Genomic DNA, 19,559 nt, shown 5'->3' with positions numbered 1-19,559 from the left:
AGGGCTTCAACTGGTGGTGTCGTTCCCGCTGCTTACTTATGCTTGTTTGTGTCGCTGCCATTCGTGTAGACGATCGTACTGTCGTAGTCGACTGATTTGCTGGGCGATAGTTCGTGTAGAGGTTCTCCGCTTCTTGGAGTTCGACGTTTGAAGAGAGTCTTCAACAGGTATGAGAACTCTTTCCCTTGTGTTTTATCTATCTTAGCATGCCATTAATTTTTGTTAATTTGCATAACTATATGTTAGAATGTATATGTTGGATTTTGGTCACGATGAAATCGGATATATCCGAATGCTTATGGATGCTCTTCATTAATAGTTCCTTCACTCCCCTCACTGTAGATGTATTATGTGTCCATTTGATATAACTGTCAACGATAAGTCGATCATTTACAGGTTGTTCATAACTTTAGCTAGGTCAAATACCGTTTTACCCCTAAGTTACATCTTTTCTTCTTAAGTACCACTGTCCCTCTAATGAACAATTGATTTAGGATCTTAATCACTAAATTCATTCCCACTTAGCCCAAGGGATCAACCCGTAAGGGAACAACCTTTCTACTATCCCTAAAATGGGTAGAAGTAAACTCTATCTTGCAAATTCTATGTCCCCAGCTATCTACCCGGTCTTATCTTTGAAATGGAAGGCATATTGAGCAACGCTGTTGAGCTTACCCTCACCTATACAAAGTGATTGCCAGATGTATGTCTAGAACAACTTCCAGATCAGTTAGAAACTTCCTAACCTATACTGCTTCTTTGGCTGCTTCACATACAACAACATATTCTGCTTCCATTGTGGAGTTTGCAATGCAGCTCTACTTAATACTTCTCCACACTATTGCTTCTCCATAGTGAACACCGATCCCGATGTAGATCTTCTAAAGTCTATATCAATTTGAAAATCAGAATCAGTATATCCTGTAATGATCAAATCCTTATTTCCATATACAAGCACAGAGTTCCTCATTCTCTTAAGATATTTGAGGATATTCTTAACGGCATTCCAATGTGCATAACCAGGATCCGACTGATACCTACTAACAATCCCTACCGTAAAACATATGTCTGGATGAGTATATAGCATTACATACATCTGACTTCTGAATGCTGATGCATAGGGAACACGTCTCATATCCTTCACTTCTTGAGGTGTCTTAGGACATTGTTCCTTTGACAAATGTATCCCATTTCTAAAAGTTAAAAAACCTCTTTTGGAATCCTGCATCTTAAACCTAGACAACACCTTGTCTATATAAGATGTTTGAGACATAGCTAGTGTTCTGTTCTTTCGATTTCAAACTATTTGAATCACAAGAACATATTGTGCCTCTCCAAGATCTTTCATCTGAAATTGGGCTGCTAGCCAATTTTTTATGTCAGTTAGGTATCCTACATTATTCCCAATAAGTAGGATATCATCTACATACAAAAATAGAAATGCTACAGTGGAGTTGATGATCTTTTTGTATACACACAACTCATCAACATTTTGTTCAAAGCCATAAGATTTGACTGCAATATCAAATCTTATATTTTAGGACCTGGATGCATGTTTCAATCCATAAATAGATCTCTTCAGTTTGAAAACCTTTTACTCCTGACCCTGTTCAATGAACCCTTCTGGTTGGACCATATAAATACTCTCTTCAAGATTGCCACTTAAAAAGGCAGTCTTGACATCCATTTTCTAAATTTCATAATTATAAAAAGTGGCAATGGACAAGAGTATCCTTATTTATTTAATCATAGTAACAGGTGAGAAGGTTTCTTCATAGTCCACCCCCCCAACCTGGGTATAACCCTTTACTACTAACCGGGTTTTATAGGTCTATACTTTCCCCATGTAGTCTTTTTTACACATGTAGATCCACTTACAACTTATAGGTCTTACCTCATCAAGTTTAACTACAAGTTCTCAGACTCAATTAAAGTACATAGACTCTATTTCAAGGTCTATGGCTTTGATCCACTGATCTCGATCAACATCGTCCATTGCTTGTTTATATGTTAATGGATCCTCTAAGCTATCATCAGATATGGTGACTTTGGTTTTAGTTAAACTCATAGCAGTCAGGCTATCTCACAACCCTTCCACTACATTGAGGCTCTCTCAACTCTTGAGTAGGATGTGATGGACCAGATGTCCTTGATCTATCAACAACTCTTGTTGATAAGCGAGCCTGATAAAAAAACTTTTGTTGATCCGTCTGTAGCATCTTTTGAAATCTCTTCCAATACCATTTTACTGCGAGATTCTCTAAAAATATGACATTTGTAGATGCAATTACCTTATCATCCTGAAGATCATAAAATTGACCACCTCTCTTTCCTTTAGGGTAACCCACAAACCGGCATAGTTTTGAACGATGTTCCTTCTTAGGATTCTATACCATTACATGTGTCGGATGACCTCAAATCCAGAAATGATGTAAACTAGCTTTACGCCCTGTCCATAACTCATATGTTGGGCAACCCCATGTCTAACAAGGTTCTGTTTCTTCGTTCAGATACACCGTTTTGCTGAAGCATTCCCAAGGCAGAGAATTATGACTAAATCCCGTGTTCTATCATATAGTCTTAGAATTTCAAGTCCAAATATTTCCCACCTCGATCTGATCGAAGTGCCTTAATAGATTTACCTAATTGGTTCTCAACCTTGGTTTTAAATTCCTTGAACTTTTCAAGAGCTTTAGATTTATAATGAATTAGGTAAATGTAACCGTACCTTGAATAATCATCAATAAAACTAGTGAAATATTCATAACCTCCCCATACTTTAACACTCATCAGTCCATAGAGGTCCAAATGCACGAGCTCTAAGGTTTCTCTGGCTTGAAGACCTTTTTTTAAAAAAATATATCTTTTTATCATTTTTCCTTCAAGACATGACTCACACGGTGGTAAAGAGTTATCTTCTAACTTGTTTAGAAGCCCACTTTGAACAATTCTCTCAATCCTATTGAGATTAAAGTGACCAAGTCTCAATTACCAAAGATAGGTACATTAAGAAATGCGTTGCCTTTTTCTTTGAGTTTCAGTTGCTTTAAACATTTCTGTCTTATATACAGCTTCAACTTTATATGGTTTTAACTTGTATAAGTTACTTTCTAAGTTTACGGAAGAGATTTATATACCTCTTTTTGTAATGAACACTTCATTATAACCAAACTTTACATTGTACAAACGTTCCAACAAACAGGAAATAGATATCAAAATTCTTTTACAAGAAGGTACATAAAGAACATTTTCTAAATAAATATATTTATTTCCAAAGGTTAACTTAACCATTCCCACTGCTTTTGCTGAGATACGCTCCCCTGATCCAACCTGGAGAGTAATCTTATCTTCTTCAAATTGTCTCCAGGAACTAGTTTCTTGAGAAGAAAAATAAACATGATTAGTGGTCCTTGAATCCAATATCCAGGTAGAATCTCCATTCTCCACTATACATGTTTTAATAACTAATAAATCTAATGTTGGATTTTATGTCCTAAAACTCATATTTTGTAATATCATATTCTTGTTTAATAAAATTTTTATTGAAAATATTTAGTAAATTTAAATTTTGTAAATCTTGAATCTAATAAACTAGGGTCCTGGGGCTATTTAATGTAGTTTGAACTTTATGTTGTGACATACAGGTGGATCAAGTTCAAATATATAGCCAAAATGATCTATAGTATATGAATAAGGTTGGGCGCCTTATTTTGGGGACACTATTGATGCGGCCCATTTTGTAGTTAGTACAAATGATGTGATCCTAAATCGTTCATGTGGAGACATGAAAGTGGGGGCATCCTATGTAAAGAGTTTACATAAGACTGAACCATGAAATAGTCACTTTTTACGTTCTAAATGTCGTTTTATGTATAAAACTGACTGTTTTGTTATTTGATGACCTAGGTAACTTAATCTTAATCCTGAGCTAATTATGAACTCCTGTTCACTCGAAATTGTCCTTAAATCTGCATAGGTGAGGGTAGCTCATTATCGCTGGCCCAATAAGTCTCCCATTTCAAGGGTAAGATCATGTGGATAGCTGGGAACATAGGGTGCAAGACGGAATTCACTCCTACTCGTTATAGGGATATTAGATAGGTTGTTCCCTTTAGTTCTAAATCAAGGTCTTGAACAAGGGGCCCCACCTTCTCATTGGCCCGAGAGGGGTTCAGTTTAAAGGTTGGACCTTAAACCAATTGTTCATTAGAGGATCAGTGGAACTTAAGGAACAAGATGTAGTCTCGGGGGTAAAACGGTTTTTATGACCCAGCCGAAATTACAAAAACCAGTGAAGGATTAGCTTACTAATCATGGTTATATCATGTGGACACAAATATATCTATAGTGAGAGGAGTTCAACTACAGGACTATAATGGAATGATCTGTTAGTTAACGAATGTTGACTAACTCCGTCTAAAGAGTTTAGCCAGCTAATCTCGGATCGTTGGAGTCCATGATCTATAGGTTCATTAGGTTCCCTTACTAGCTCATATGGAATAAACTTAGAACAGTATGATAGAATGATTCGAATTGTTCGAATTAGGTGAAGAGAGAGAAGCCGACAAGTATATGTGATATAGTAGTCGTTTTTTTTCAGTTTAGAGATATAATTTTAATATTTAAATGTGATTTAAATATCAAGAATATGAATACGTTCATATTCGGAAGCTTGGAAATAATGGAAATGGTCAAAGATGTAAAAAGTCAAAGTCAAAGAGTTGACTTTTGACTTTGAAAAGTCAAACTTTGACCAACCTTATATTCAAATATGATTTGAATTTCGAGAAAATGAATGCGAATTCATGCTCGGGAGGTCAAAATTAGTCAACACGAAAAAAATCATAAAAAGTCAAAATGTTGACTTTTCTGTCAAAGTTTGACTTTCACCAAATGACTATTTTGTCCTTTGACTAAAGTTAGTGGGAAAATCCAAACTTTTGTTGGATAATTCCACTAAAAAAATAGTGGGCTAGGTGTTGGCTTATAGTGGAGACATTAAGCCCACTTAATGAGTGGATTCTAGGTATTAGGTTTTTATGAAGTTATTTCATGCAATTTTACATGGCCCTTTTTCTATAAATATGGACTTGTCATTTTGGATTAAAGACTTTTGAAAATTTTGCAAAATTAGTTTTAAAAATTGGGCTGAAAAAATACAAACCCAACCCAAATATCACTCTACTATTTTCATCTTTTTTTCTCTCTCTCGAGTTCTTTATCCATCAGGTCCTACAACTCGGTTCTGAGTCTAGAGGATAGTAGGTCAGCTCTAGTGGTTGTCCGGTTCGTGTTGGAGCAGAGATAGACGAATTTTGGGAGCTTCAAAGGTATTATTTCAAAATAACCCTAATTAATTCATTTGGGTTGCATGTTTAATTTGGGCAATTAGAGTAAAATCGATTCTCATTTCCGTTGCGCATGCCGACGTTTCCATCATTTAATTTACCTTTTTTTCTTTTTCAACTTTCTTCTCGACAAGATATTTAGGACAATTTCTTTTCAATGCGTATTTTCGTTGCAATGGAAACATTTTCCTTCAGCAAATATCTTCTTCCTTATCTGTGCAGCTGGAGCCTTCCCTTTCCTAGTTTCCTTCTTTTTCTTTTGAATACCTTTATTCTTGGAGAAAGAAGGGCCATATTTAATTCCAGAAGATGATTCTTTCTGGGGTTTCCTCTTTGAGGTAGAAGCAACGTTTGCTTCTTCCTCATACCTTTATTTTTCAATAAAGATTCATAAATTCTGGAGTTCATTGAGAAGAGTCGTCAGGTTGTACTCTATCTTATTCACCAAAGCATTCGTTTTGAATTGAAAAGAGCTCTTCGGAAGAGACTGCATGATGAATCCAACTTGACTTTTCTCATTCATGACGGCTTCATTCACTTCTACAATATTGAAGTGAACCATCATGTTTAAAACATGTTCCCTTACGGAGGCTCCTTCCTTCATTCTGCAGTTGTAAATGAATTTAATTGCGTCATGCATGGAAGATGTGGACGGTTGTCCAAACAGGCCCTACAAAGAGTCCATGATCTCTCTTGCAATAGCTAACCTCTCGTGCTTCTTAGACAATATATCAGATATACTGGTTAAAATATAAACACAAACCTTCTCATTAGCTTTGACCCATCTGTCATACACAACCCAAACAATTCGGTTTGCGTTGGGACTAAGGGTTGGAGGACACTCCTCCGTTAAAACAAATCAGAGATAATCTATTACCAGTATCGTGTTGATATTCGATTTGAAAGTTCAGTAATTATCGTCGTTCAGTTTTTCTGAAGCTTGCAGTTAATAATTGATGTTGTCATTGTTGAAAAGTAAACAAATTATTAGTGAATTGATTTACTCTAATTTTTAATCCAATTTATTAAGCAAATAATAATGTACCCATACTCATTATTCTTTTGCTACGATACTTCAGTGAGTCAGAATAGCCACCCACCGAAGGGCAGTTAACTACTCATTTACTGAATCAAAACATTCTTGACTAAATACTAATACCAGAATAATTCTTACCCTTATAGTACTTAGCTACCGTTTATTTGGTCAAGAACTTTACTATCACTTAGTAAGTTTTGTAAGTGTATACCCGCCATTTTCGAATTACAGAGATCAAAATCAAACAAGCCCTCAAAGGAGAAACAATTATTTGAAAATAAACCTAAGTAACTCTATCCATTTATAGAGTTCACAATGTTCTGAATCCTATGTTACAACCCTCCGAAGGGATCACCACGGTTAACGACTAGCTAGTGTCGCCTCTAAAGGACAGCAGTCACAATATAGAAATCTCACGGTGTGACCTAATGGAAGAGACCGCAGGACGTGTTGACATACACCCTTCACCCACTTACTATGAACTACTTCTGTGACACCCCAAAGTTTTGTTAAAAAAAAAAAAAGAAGAAAAAAAAGAAAAAAAATGGGTGGTTAATTTGGGAAAAAGAAAAGGGAATTAGGGTTATAAAAGTGTTTTGGGGGGGGGACCTTTTCACACTTCACTCCAGCTTACCCTCTTAACCTGGATGGAATGGTGACTGCAGCAATTACCAATCCTTTTACTGGCACTTACTGCCTATCTACCCTGTTGAACTTTGCTCAAACCCTGATTACATGCATATCATCAATACACCAACATATTAACTCAGAACTTAATACATTTACATTACATGGTTTCGGAGCATTGTTCATTCCTAAATATTACAACTTAATGAGCCCCATCTAGAATACTAGTCACTAGACAGACACATGTGTACTAACTAATACAGGTCTTCAATTACACTTCCTTCAACCTGTTTCTTTGAGTGGTAGAGTGGCAACAGAAAAGTCTTTTGGGAACTGACTGCTACCCAAAAAATGAAACATTTGAAAACGTGAGCTAGAAGCCCAGTGAGTGACTTAATAAAATGTAAATCTTATGCTTAAACTGAAAGCTTGAATATATAATACTGTAACCAAAATATACCAAGCAAACGTGTACATAAAACCTTTAAAACCATTGTATTTGAAACCTGAATCTTAGTTAAGAATGAACATTCATCACTCTAATTCCCAATGCCAAGCCATGGCCAGGAGAGACCTCTACTCGACCTGCTCATACTAAACTATGGCTAGGCGAGATCCCAACGTCGATCTCTTTAAATAAACTGATGGCATCTCAAGCAACTTCTTTTAAACATAAACATTGATAACAACATTTAACTACTATTAAACATCATTATTCCTTAGTTGAGAACGAGCATACATCGCTCTAGCTCTCAATGTTCGTTACCGGCCAAGAGACTCATACTTCGGCCTCCCTTTGCTGGTATATAGCCTAAGAGACCTATACTTCGGCCTCCCTTTGCTAATATATAGCCTAGGAGACCCATACTTCAGCCTCTCATTAATAACTACCTACGTGCACATAGAGTTTTTTATGTACCGTCAATACCTTAGGTACATTTATGTTATCAAGTTCTCGAAGAGCATTAAAAGAATAGCTTTCACATATAGTATAGAAAACTCTTTAGGATACTTTCTCTACCTTCAGTGTAACGCCCTAGGCCCAGGATTTGGACTAGGATTCGGAATCCAAATTCGGCCTCTGATGGCACCGGCATTCCTCTGCGTCCTCTGCGACCTGGCTACGTCATCCTCACTTGCCTTGAATGCTTCTAGAAGGGAAAGTTGTCTCCACAAACCAATACGGGTCGTTACATTCAGTATCCCTTTTCATTATGTTTAGGAATACCAACGCATGTACTTTAACAACCTTAAGTATTTAAAACATAATACATTGAGCTTCATTCAACCTTAGCTTCACTCTAACGCATGCTTCATACTTTTTAAAATAAGTTGGCTTAAATCATGTTGAACTAGCTCGTAAAAACCATTAGCAGCATTAGACATGGATAACATACTTGAAACACTCATACATTAGTAAACATCACGAAAATGGAGTTACTATAACATGCTGAAAGTATTTGGACAAGATAACATACTTAAATCATGTCTGTTTCTATGGAAAACATGCTTTACTTAGCATGAGAAATAACTTCAAACATAGGTTGCTTGGAACTTCATATAAACACTTAGCATGAGAAATAACTTCAAAGAAATCATGGTTTCTAAATCATTAAAACATTAAATTATCACATAGTCACTCACAGCTCGTTGGCCTCTTAACGGGTTATACATCTCTCCTAGCTCTTCTTGGCTTGAAAGGACATAATTCTCGGTTAAACTACTTAGAATTCTTAGCAAAATACCTCAAATAGTTCATTTACTAATGGAACTTTCATCATCAAAGATAGCTTTACTAGCGAGATGCTCATCATGAGTGAATTCATTCTCATGAGCGAGATCTTATGAGGGAGATCCTCCTCATGAGCGAGATTCTCCTCATGAGCGAGATCCTCATGAGCGAGATCAAGCTTTTCCTGGCAAACTTTCCTCCTAGCAATACTCACCTTACCAGCGAGATTCAGCCCAATTTCTAGCGAGATTTTCTTTTAGAGCGAGATCCTCATCACAAAATTAGCGAGATTTCTTTCATTAACAAGATCCTCATTCTCCATATCTCGCTATAACTCTCCACGGTGAGCTGTTTGCTTGTTCTTCCCAAGCAGCTGTCTGCTTATGTACAGATTCTCTATTACAATTTCAAAAATTCATAACTCAAAATCCAGATCTCTTCTAAAGAAACTTTCTTCTACAAACTTGTTTAGAATTGAGTTAAATTTCTTAATTTCAGCAAAAAATTCCTTATAGTTTGGCCTAGACTACCAATCTTCACCTCGGGCCCAGATTAACCCGAGATTCTGCCTCTTTTTCCATTTCCTCACTTTTGTTCTCCTTCTCCTGCAATCTTTCTCCGAAAAGACAACCTCGAAAATTAGATTCTCCCAGCTTTCAAATGACACTGATTTCACTAAATTTTCTCATGTAGATTGCCGAAACCAAACTTTTGAAATTGCTCTGCCTTTTAATCTTCCTGCCGACTTTTGAGTTCAAGGATTATCCGCCACGTCACCCCATGTTTAGTGCCTCCAGCCAAATCAATAAGTGAGTTTCCTTATTTAATATATTTTTCTTTTCCTTTCTCCATAATTTCTATAAATAACATGGTTTTTCACTTATTAGATATTTAATATTTCATTCCTTTGGCTAAACATGCTTGTTTAGGAAACTTAGAATTCAGGGCTTACACTTAGCTACACAAGAGCTTATTTCTTCTTGCTTCCATCCTCTATCCCTTCTAAAACATGGCTTCATTTAAATCATTAGAAGATAAAAGAATTTTTTTTTTTCTTTTCTCTTCTTCTTCTTCCTCTTCCGGATTCGCGAAGCCACCCCCACTCACTGTGCTTCTCCGCCGCTGTCGTTCGATCGTGGGACTTCTAGCGCGATCGTTCTTGTCATCAACCAAGCCGTCGCTTGATCGTGGGTCTTCCAACTGCGATCATCCTCGCCGTCAACCAGTTACGCCGCCTCCAGTCGCTCAACCGCGGGTCTCCAGCCGCGCAAGTGTTCCAGCCACACTGGGTTCTTCGACCATTTTCTCCCGTCGTTGTTCTCTATCCGCCAGCCGCCGATCTAAACCCCAACCCCAAGCGTCATTCTCTGTCTGCCAGTCGCCAATCTAAACCCCAACCCTAAGTGTCGTTCTCTGTCTGCCTGTTGTCGTCGGTTCTGGTAGCAGTCGGATTGTGGCAATCCGGTCGATCAGTTTGTTGGGGTAAGTTCAGTTCTTTTTTTTGGCAGCCCATTGTCATTTGGGATTCTTAGGCCTAAGCTAACGTTCACCTATGGAATTTGTGATTGGTTTCAGGAATGTGTAGCGGTGAAGGAAGTTTGCGAGCGGAGTAAGGTCTCGTAAGGTCTCGTTTTGGGACAGTTCGTTATCCTGAGGTAAGTGGTTTACTGTCGGTTGCCCTAAGATTTTGATAAGTCTACTGAGAAATTTTTATTGTCATATGTAAGTAAACTGTGATGAAATCTGTTATAGGTAATTGTGCTGAAGTTGACATATGTGAATACTGTGATGAAGTTGGACGTTAGGGTTAAAGGGATACTGTGATAAGGCTTGATGTATGAGTAGACTGTGATATAGTTGATGTATGGGTAAATTGCATGCTTATGTCTGAGATTGTACTGACTGTTTGTATGCTTATGTCCATATGAGATTTTAGTGGTTGTTAGTGTTACCATTGGGCTATGCACATCGCATGTGTGAGCCTTTGGGCCCACACCCTATGCTTATGTACGGTGTCCTTTTTAGGATCACTACTTGTGTTTATGTCTGTGACCTTTATGTCACTACTTATGAAAGCGTGTCTTTGAGTTTTCCCCTTATGCCTATGCCTATGTCTATGATGTCCTTGTGCATTTTGGTCCAATGGAAAGACTAACAGAGTGGGCCCAGTAGTGGGCTGCTTACTGAGTATATTTTTATACTCACCCTTTTCTTTCCCTATTTTTCAAGTAAGGGTAATGACAGACTGGCGCATGACAATAGAGATCCGTGACCTAGCCATTAGGACGATTTACTGCTTCTGCATTTAGTATCTTGTCTTGAAGTCTAGTTTAGGAGTTAGGCGTTTACACTTTCATGTAAAATTTATTAATTTTATTATTTGACTATTTAATTGTCTTCCTTTTAAAGTTGGGTTTAGGGGCACCCCGAACGGTAAATTTTTATTTTATTTTATTTTGTTTTGTTTTAGTTTATTTATTATTATTTAATTATGTTTTCATATCTTTGTCAATTTGAGCATTATTAAATAAAATTCGGATTTTATTTGATGGTTTAAAAGAAATGTATGTTTAAGCCTATGCATGCATGAAGTAGTGTCCTAGAATTAAGTAGGAAACTAGGGTCGTTACAACTTCCCTTATTCACCTTGTTATTGACCCATGCAAACACTTTTCGAAGGGAGGTTGCCACAAATAGAAACTCAAAACCGAGCATGGATCTCACGACGTGAACTCTTAGAGACGTGAGAGCTATAAATAATATATCCCATATATTATTAATCTCCCACTGAAGTGTTCTATTTTATAAAAAAGACACTGACTTTAGTTATCAATCGACTAATTTTATACAACCTAAGTCTAGGTAATATTTCCTAGTATAACTCTTATACTAGGAATTAACCTATGATGTCTAGGTGATAAACCAATTTTATTATCTTACACCACTCATGCATGCTTATAAAACTAGGGTTATGGACTTAGACGCCAGTTTGATCACCAGGTAGGAGGTATTCCGTAAACCATCAACTTAAGTACCCTCAACCTTAGACAAGATCTCCCCAGGTAAGTAAACAACTCTTGTTTTACAAGTAATTGATTTATTTTAACTCTTAAAAAGAAATCGATTGAATTGCATTGATTAACCCTAGGTGAACATACAATTTATCTTTGTTATAGATTTTAAAAGTTCTAGGTTATTTTATAACAATTATAAACCTAGAGACCAACATCTATAACCTTCTTCCTTAAAGAAAATCATGCTTTAATATAACACTTATATGAAATTATGAAAATCTAAGGATGCATACTATATCCATTATAAAACTTATAACATATAACAAATGCATGTCACATGCTTATCCTATGGTGGGTTTTTATAAAACTATATGGCATACTTTATGCACACATAATAAAAACAATATCACACATCACATGCATTATACTTAAGTAACACTAAAGTAGACCGATTTTGGCATTAAAACAAACAAACAAACTAAATTATTACATAATTCAGCAAGCAACACCCCTGAACTAGCCTTAAACTTTTTGAACTAACTCAAATCGGCTAAAAACCACTCGAACCGACTCAAAAATTCCATTAGACTAGGTTGAACCAGTCAAACTGGCTCAACCAAGCTGAACCAGACTGGTCATTGGACGCTGGAGCCAGTCAACGAACTAGAGCAACTCAGGCGTGCAAGATGGAGAACCAAGTCGCGAATCGGGTCTGGCCAAATACGTTGAAGTAGGCGTGCGCATGGGATCTGTTTGCACTGGGTTGGACGCTGCGACTCGGGTCGACGGATCATAAACGCTCTAATTACATTAATTAACTAGGAATAAGCATGCAAAGAGAGTTAGAAAGATAACCTTTGTAGTTTCCATAAGAATCTTCGTCTCCACGAGCAATCGACACCACCAACGATAAATCCTCGCTATTCTCCGGTTGAAGAACACGGTTGTGGGATCAAAACTTTAGTGAAAGATAGGGAATTTCACTAATTAAATTGGAGAGTCAAAGAGAATTTGTGAAAGAAATATATTGAATATTCAATGAAGCATTAAGTTTTAATTTTTGAAAATCAAAACCTATTTATAAACAAAACACATACAAGAACCCTTCTTGCATGGCTTCCACCTCAAACTCCATTAGCATGAACAATATAGGTGTCAAGCTAGCAAAATCCTCTTCATAACCCACTTAGTTAGTGGAAAAATCAAACAATTAGATTTTTCCACAAACTAATGTTTTATTAAAATAAAATTTATAATAAAATAAATTTTTGACAAAAAAATGAAATACTATTTTCATATTTTAGAAATTATTTAATTAAAAAATTTTTAATTAGATAAAACAAACAAACTTAATATGACATATTAAAATGTCTTTGACACCTAACTTTGATTAATCACATTAATCAATTTTCAAACACTTTCATGCTAATGTCTCTCCAAAATTAATTAATTAATTATAAATCATATCTTATACAAATTACAGTTTTTCCTAAAGACCGAATATGAACATTTCAAATTCTTACTTCACCTAGTTCTTCAATTTTGTCCATAGTAAACTAGCAAGAAGACCCGATGTACCTACAGATCATGAGCTCTAACGATTCAAGACTAACCGGTCAAACTCTTTAACCTAGTTAATCAACAGTCGTTAACTAACAGGACTGTCCACTATAGCCTGTAGTAGCACTCCCCTCATTATAAATATATTATGTGTTCATTTTATATAACCATCATCGATAAGTTGATCCTTCACAAGTTATTGATAACCTCAGCTAGGTTAATTACCATTTTACCCATAAGTTACATCTTTTCTCCTTAAGTACCATTGTCCTTCTAATGAACAATTGATGGATCTTAATCACTAAATCCATTCCCTCTTAGGCCAACGAGAGGATGAGGCCCCTTGTTCAAGACCTGGGATTAGCCTTTAAAGGAACAACCTTTCTAATATCCTTAAAATTGGTAGGAGTGAATTCCATCTAGCAAATTCTATGTCCCCAGCTATCTACCCGGTCTTATCTTGAAATGTGAGGCATATTGAGCAGCGTTGTTGAGTTTACCCTCACTTATGCAGATAAAGGGACAATCTCGAATAAACAGGAGTTCATGAACAGCTCAGGATCCAGATCAAGTTATCTGGGTCATCAATAAATGAAATTAATTTGTGTTAACAGTGAACGATATTAATATGTAATAGTGATTATTTCATGGTCAGTCTTACACAATCTCATCGTGTAGAACACCCTAGCTCACATGTCTCTACATGAATGAATTGATCACATCGTTTATGATACTTTACAACATTTTTAACAATCATAAAGTGGGTCGTATTCAATAGTATTCCCAGAAATAGGTACCCAATCTAATCTAAGTACTATAGACTATTTAGGCTATTTTACTCGAATTTGATCTAGTTTATGTCTCCACATAAAGTCCAAGTATTCATTACAATAGCCAAAGGTTTGTAGTTTATTGGATTTAGAGTTATCAATTCAATTTCATTCAACAACATTTGTCTGAATAAACTTCATATATGTTTCCTGTTTACAAACTATGAGTTTTAGGACATACAACCCAAAAAACTTCCACTTGGACTAAGACTCCTAGTGGGTTACAACAAAGTTGAGTATTGTGAGAGAAATCTAAATACATTAAACTAGGACATCTCATACCCACAATTTCTCCCACTACCAAATTTATTCTACCCATAGTCTTAAACTCTTCAGGTGACCCTCGAAAATCTTAGCCAGGAGGGCCTTTGTAAACAAATTAGCAATATTGTGCTCAGACGCTATTTGTCTCACAATAATGTCTACTCTTAGCACGATCTCTCTAGTGAGATGATATTTGTGCCCAATATGTTTTTCACGTTTATGGCTTCTAGGTTCTTTGGAGTTCGATGCTGCCCCACTGTTATCGCAATACAAAGTGATTGGTAGATGCATATCTGGTAAAACTTCCAAATCAACTAGAAACTTCCTAAGCCATACTGCTTCCTTGGCTGCTTCACATATAGCAACATATTCTGCTTCCATTGTTGAGTCTGCAATGCAACTCTGCTTAATACTTCTCTACACTATTGCTCCTCCAAAATAAGTGGTTGAACTCAAGCTGGCTGAGAAAAAAGGTGAAGAAAACCTTCCAAACCCGATTTCAAGCTTCCAGACTAGGTTTGACTCGACCTGTAGTACCTTCCAACCCGATTTCCATCCCGCGCGTGCCTCCTTCATCGTCTGATCTGACCTGCAGCGTTTAACCCGACCCGATTCGGTCGTTTCCCTACTATGCACACGCCAGCTTTGAACGCGTTTTACCCATCTAAGCGCGCCTAACCCGATTTACGACCCGTGTCTTCACCCGCTCCAGCCGTTGATCAGCTCTAGATTGTTAACCGGGTTGGTTTTGACTTGGTTGAGCCAGTTTGACCGATTCAACCTAGTCTTTTGGAGTTTTTGGGCCGATCCGAGTGGTTTTTGGCCGGTTCGGGTTAGTTCAAAATGTTTGAAGTCGGTTCGGAGATGCTGCTTGCTGAATTATGTAATAATTTAGTTTGTTTGTTTGTTTTAATGCCAAAACCGGTCCACTTTAGTGTTTCTTAAGTATTATGCATGTGATGTATGATATTATTTTTATTATGTGTGCATAAAGTATGCCATATAGTATTATAAAAACCCCACCATAGGATAAGCATGTAGCATGCATTTGTTATATATTATAAGTGTTATAATGGATATATTATGCATTCTTAGATTTTCATAATTTAATATAAATGTTATATTAAAGCATGATTTTCTTTAAGGAAGAAGGTTATAGATGTCGGTCTCTAGGGTTATAATTGTTATAATTGTTATAAAATAACCCAGACTTTTAAAATCTATAACAAAGATAAATTGCATGCTCACCTAGGGTTAATCAGTGCAATTCAATTAATTTTTTAAGAGTTAAAATAGGTCGATTACTTGTAAAACAAGAGTTGTTCTTATCCGGGGAGATCTTGTCTAAGGTTAGGGGTACTTAAGTTGACAGTTTACGGAATACCTCATACCTGGAGATAAAACTGACATCTAAATCCATAACCCTAGTTTTATGAGCATGCATGAGTGGTGTAAGGTAATAAAATTGATTTATGACCTAGACATCATAGGTTAATTCCTGGTATAAGAGTTATACTAGGAAATATTACCTAGACTTAACTTGTATAAAATTAGCCGGTTAATAACCAAGTTAGTACCCATTTTTATAAAATAGAACACTTCAGTGAAAGATTAATAATATATGAGATATATTATTTCTGGCTCTCACGTCTCTAAGAGTTTACACCTTGAGATTCATGCTCGTCTTTGAGTTGCTATTTGTAGCAACCTCCCTTTGGAAAGTGTTTGCATGGGTCAATAAAAAGGTGAATAGGGGAAGTAGTTCATAGTAAGTGGGTGAAGGGTGTGTGTCAACACGTCCTACGGTCTCTTTCATTAGGTCACACCGTGAGATTTCTATGTTGTACCTACTGTCATTCAGAGGCGACACTAGCTAGTCGTTAACCACGGCGATCCCTTCAGAGGGTTGTAACATAGGATTCGGAATACTGTGAACTCCAGAAATGGATAAAGTTACTTAGGTCCATTTTCAAACAATTATTTCTCCTTTGAGGGCTTGTTTGATTCCAATTTCTGTAATTTGAAAATGGCGGGTACACACTTACAAGACTTACTAAGTGTTAGTAAAGTTTTTGACCAAATAAACGGTAACTAAGCACTATAAGGATAAAAGTTATTCTAATATTAGTTTTTAGTCAAGAATGTCTTGATTCAGTGAAGGAGTAGTCGACTGCCCTTCGATGGGAGCTATTCTGACTCATTGAAGTATCGTAGCAAAAGAATAATGAGTATGGGTACATTATTATTTACTTAATAAATTGATTTAAAATTAGAGTTAATCAATTCGCTAATAATTTGTTTACTTTTCAACAATGACAACATCAATTATTCAACTGCTAGCTTCATAGAAACTTAACAGTGATAATTACAGAACTTGAAAATCGAATATTAACACGATACAAGTAATAGATGATCTTCGATTCATTTTAACGAAGAAGTGTCCTCCATCCCCTAGTCCCAATGCAAACCGAACAATTCAGGATGCGTATGATAGATGGGTCAAAGCTAATAAGAAGGCTCAGATTTATATTTTAGCCAGTATATTTGATGTATTGTCTAAGAAACACGAGAAGTTAACTACTGCAAGAGAGATCATGGACTCTTTGTAGGACCTATTTGGACAACCGTCCACATTTGCCATCCATGACGCAATTAAATTCATTTACAACTGCAGAATGAAGGAAGAAACCTCCATAAGGGAACATGTTTTGAACATGATGGTTCACTTCAATATTCCAGAAGTGAACGGAGCCGTCATAAATAAGAAGAGTCAAGTTGGATTCATCATGTAGTCTCTTCCGAAGAGCTTTTTTCAATTCAAAACGAATGCTATGATGAATAAGATAGAGTCAACCTGACGACTCTTCTCAACAAACTCCAGATTTACAAATCTTTATTGAAAAATAAAAGTTCAGATGCAAAAGAAAATTTTGTTTCCACCTCAAAGAGAAAACCCCAGAAAGAATCGTCTTCTAGGAGTAAATCTGGCCTTTCTTTCTCCAAGACTAAAAGTTTTCAAAAGAAGAAGAATGAAACTGGGAAGAGGAAGGCTCCAACTGCACAGAAAGAGAAGAAGGTAGTTGCTAAAGGAAAATGTTTCCATTACAACGAAAATGGGCATTGGAAAAGAAATTGTTCTAAATATCTTGCCAAGAAGAAAGATGAAAAAGAAAAACAAGGTAAATTAGATTAAAAAAAGGAAAATTAGATTTACTAGTTATTGAAACATGTATAGTGGAGAATGAAGATTACCTAGATATTGGATTTAGGGGCCACTAATCATTTTTTTTTCTTCTCAGGAAACTAGTTCCTGGAGGCAGCTTGAAGAAGATGAGATTACTCTCCGGGTTGGATCAAGGGAGCGTATATCAGCGAAAATAGTGGGAACAGTTAAGTTGACTTTTGGAAATAGATATCTGTATTTAGAAAATAAAGTTGACTTTTGGAAATAGATATATGTATTTAGAAAATATTTTTTACATACCTTCTTGTAAAGGAAATTTGACATCTATTTCCTATTTGTTGGAACGTTTGTACAACGTAAATTTTGGTCATAATGAAGCATTCATTACAAAAAGAGGTGTACAAATATGTTCCGCAAACTTAGAAAGTAACTTATACAAGTTAAAATCATCTAAAGTTGAAGCTGTATATAATATAGAAATGTTTAAAACAGCTGAAACTCAAAGAAAAAGGCAACACATTTCTCAAAATACCTATCTTTGGCACTTGAGACTTGGTCATATTAATCTCAATAGGATTGAGAGATTAGTTAAAAGTGAACTTCTAAACAAGTTAGAAAACAACTCTTCACTGTCGTATGACGCATGTCTTGAAGGAAAAATGACAAAAAAATATTTTTTTGGAAAAGGTCTTTGAGCCAAAAGAAACCTTAGAGCTCATGCATCTGGTCCTCTATGGACCGATGAGTGTTAAAGCACGGGGAGGCTATGAATATTTCATTAGCTTTATTGATGATTATTCAAGGTACAATTATATTTACCTAATTCATTATAAGTCTGAGACTCTTGAAAAGTTCAAGGAATTTAAAACCAAAGTTGAGAATCAATTAGGTAAATCTAGTAAGACACTTCGACTAGATCGAGCTGAGGAGTATTTTGACTTAAAATTCCAGAACTATATGATAGAACATGAGATTCAGTCACAACTCTCTGCATTGGGAACACCTCAGTAGAACGGTGTATTTGAACAGAGAAACAGAATCTTGTTAGACATGGTTCGGTCCATGATGAGTTATGCTCGGTTGCCTAACTCATTCTGGGGTTATGCAGTAGAGACTATAGCTTACATTTTGAATAGCGTTCCCTCTAAGAGTGTTTCAGAAACACCTTATGAGTTATGGACAGGGCGTAAAACTAGTTTACGTCATTTCTGGATCTGGGGTTGCTTGAAACATGTATTGGTGCAAAATCCTAAGAAATTGGAGCATCATTAAAAATTATGCTTGTTTGTGGGTTACCCTAAAGGAAAGAGAGGTGGTCAGTTTTATGATCCTCAGGATGATAAGGTAATTGTATCGACAAATGTCACATTCTTAAAGGAAGACCACATACGAGATCATAAACCCCGCAGTAAACTGGTATTGGAAGAGATTTCAAAAGATGTTATAGATGGCATAACAAAAGTTGTTGATCAGGCTCACTTATCAACAAGAGTTGTTGATAGATCAAGGACGTCTGGTCCATCACATCCTACTCAAGAGTTGAGAGAGCTTTGACATAGTGGGAGGGTTGTGAGACAGCCTGACTGCTATATGAGTTTAATTGAAACCAAGTCACCATACCTGATGATGCCTTAGAGGATCCATTAACTTATAAACAAGCAATGGATGATGTTGATCAAGATCAGTGGATTAAAGTCATGGACCTTGAAATAGAGTCTATGTACTTTAATTCAATCTAGGAACTTATAGATAAACCTAATGAGGTAAGGCCTATCGATTGTAAGTGGATCTACAAGCATAAAAAAAAAAACCATACGAGGAAGGTACAGACCTATAAAGCCCGATTAGTAGCAAAGGATTATACTCAGGTTGAGGGGATAGACTATGAAGAAAGCAAGTGGGTCTCATTTGATTATGATTGTTGTTATTTACCCATGTTTCATAATCGTAATGGAATGTGGGAC

Source organism: Benincasa hispida, chromosome 10, assembly GCF_009727055.1.
Source record: "Benincasa hispida cultivar B227 chromosome 10, ASM972705v1, whole genome shotgun sequence".
Taxonomy (NCBI): Eukaryota; Viridiplantae; Streptophyta; class Magnoliopsida; order Cucurbitales; family Cucurbitaceae; genus Benincasa; species Benincasa hispida.
This window is presented reverse-complemented; position numbering follows the sequence as displayed.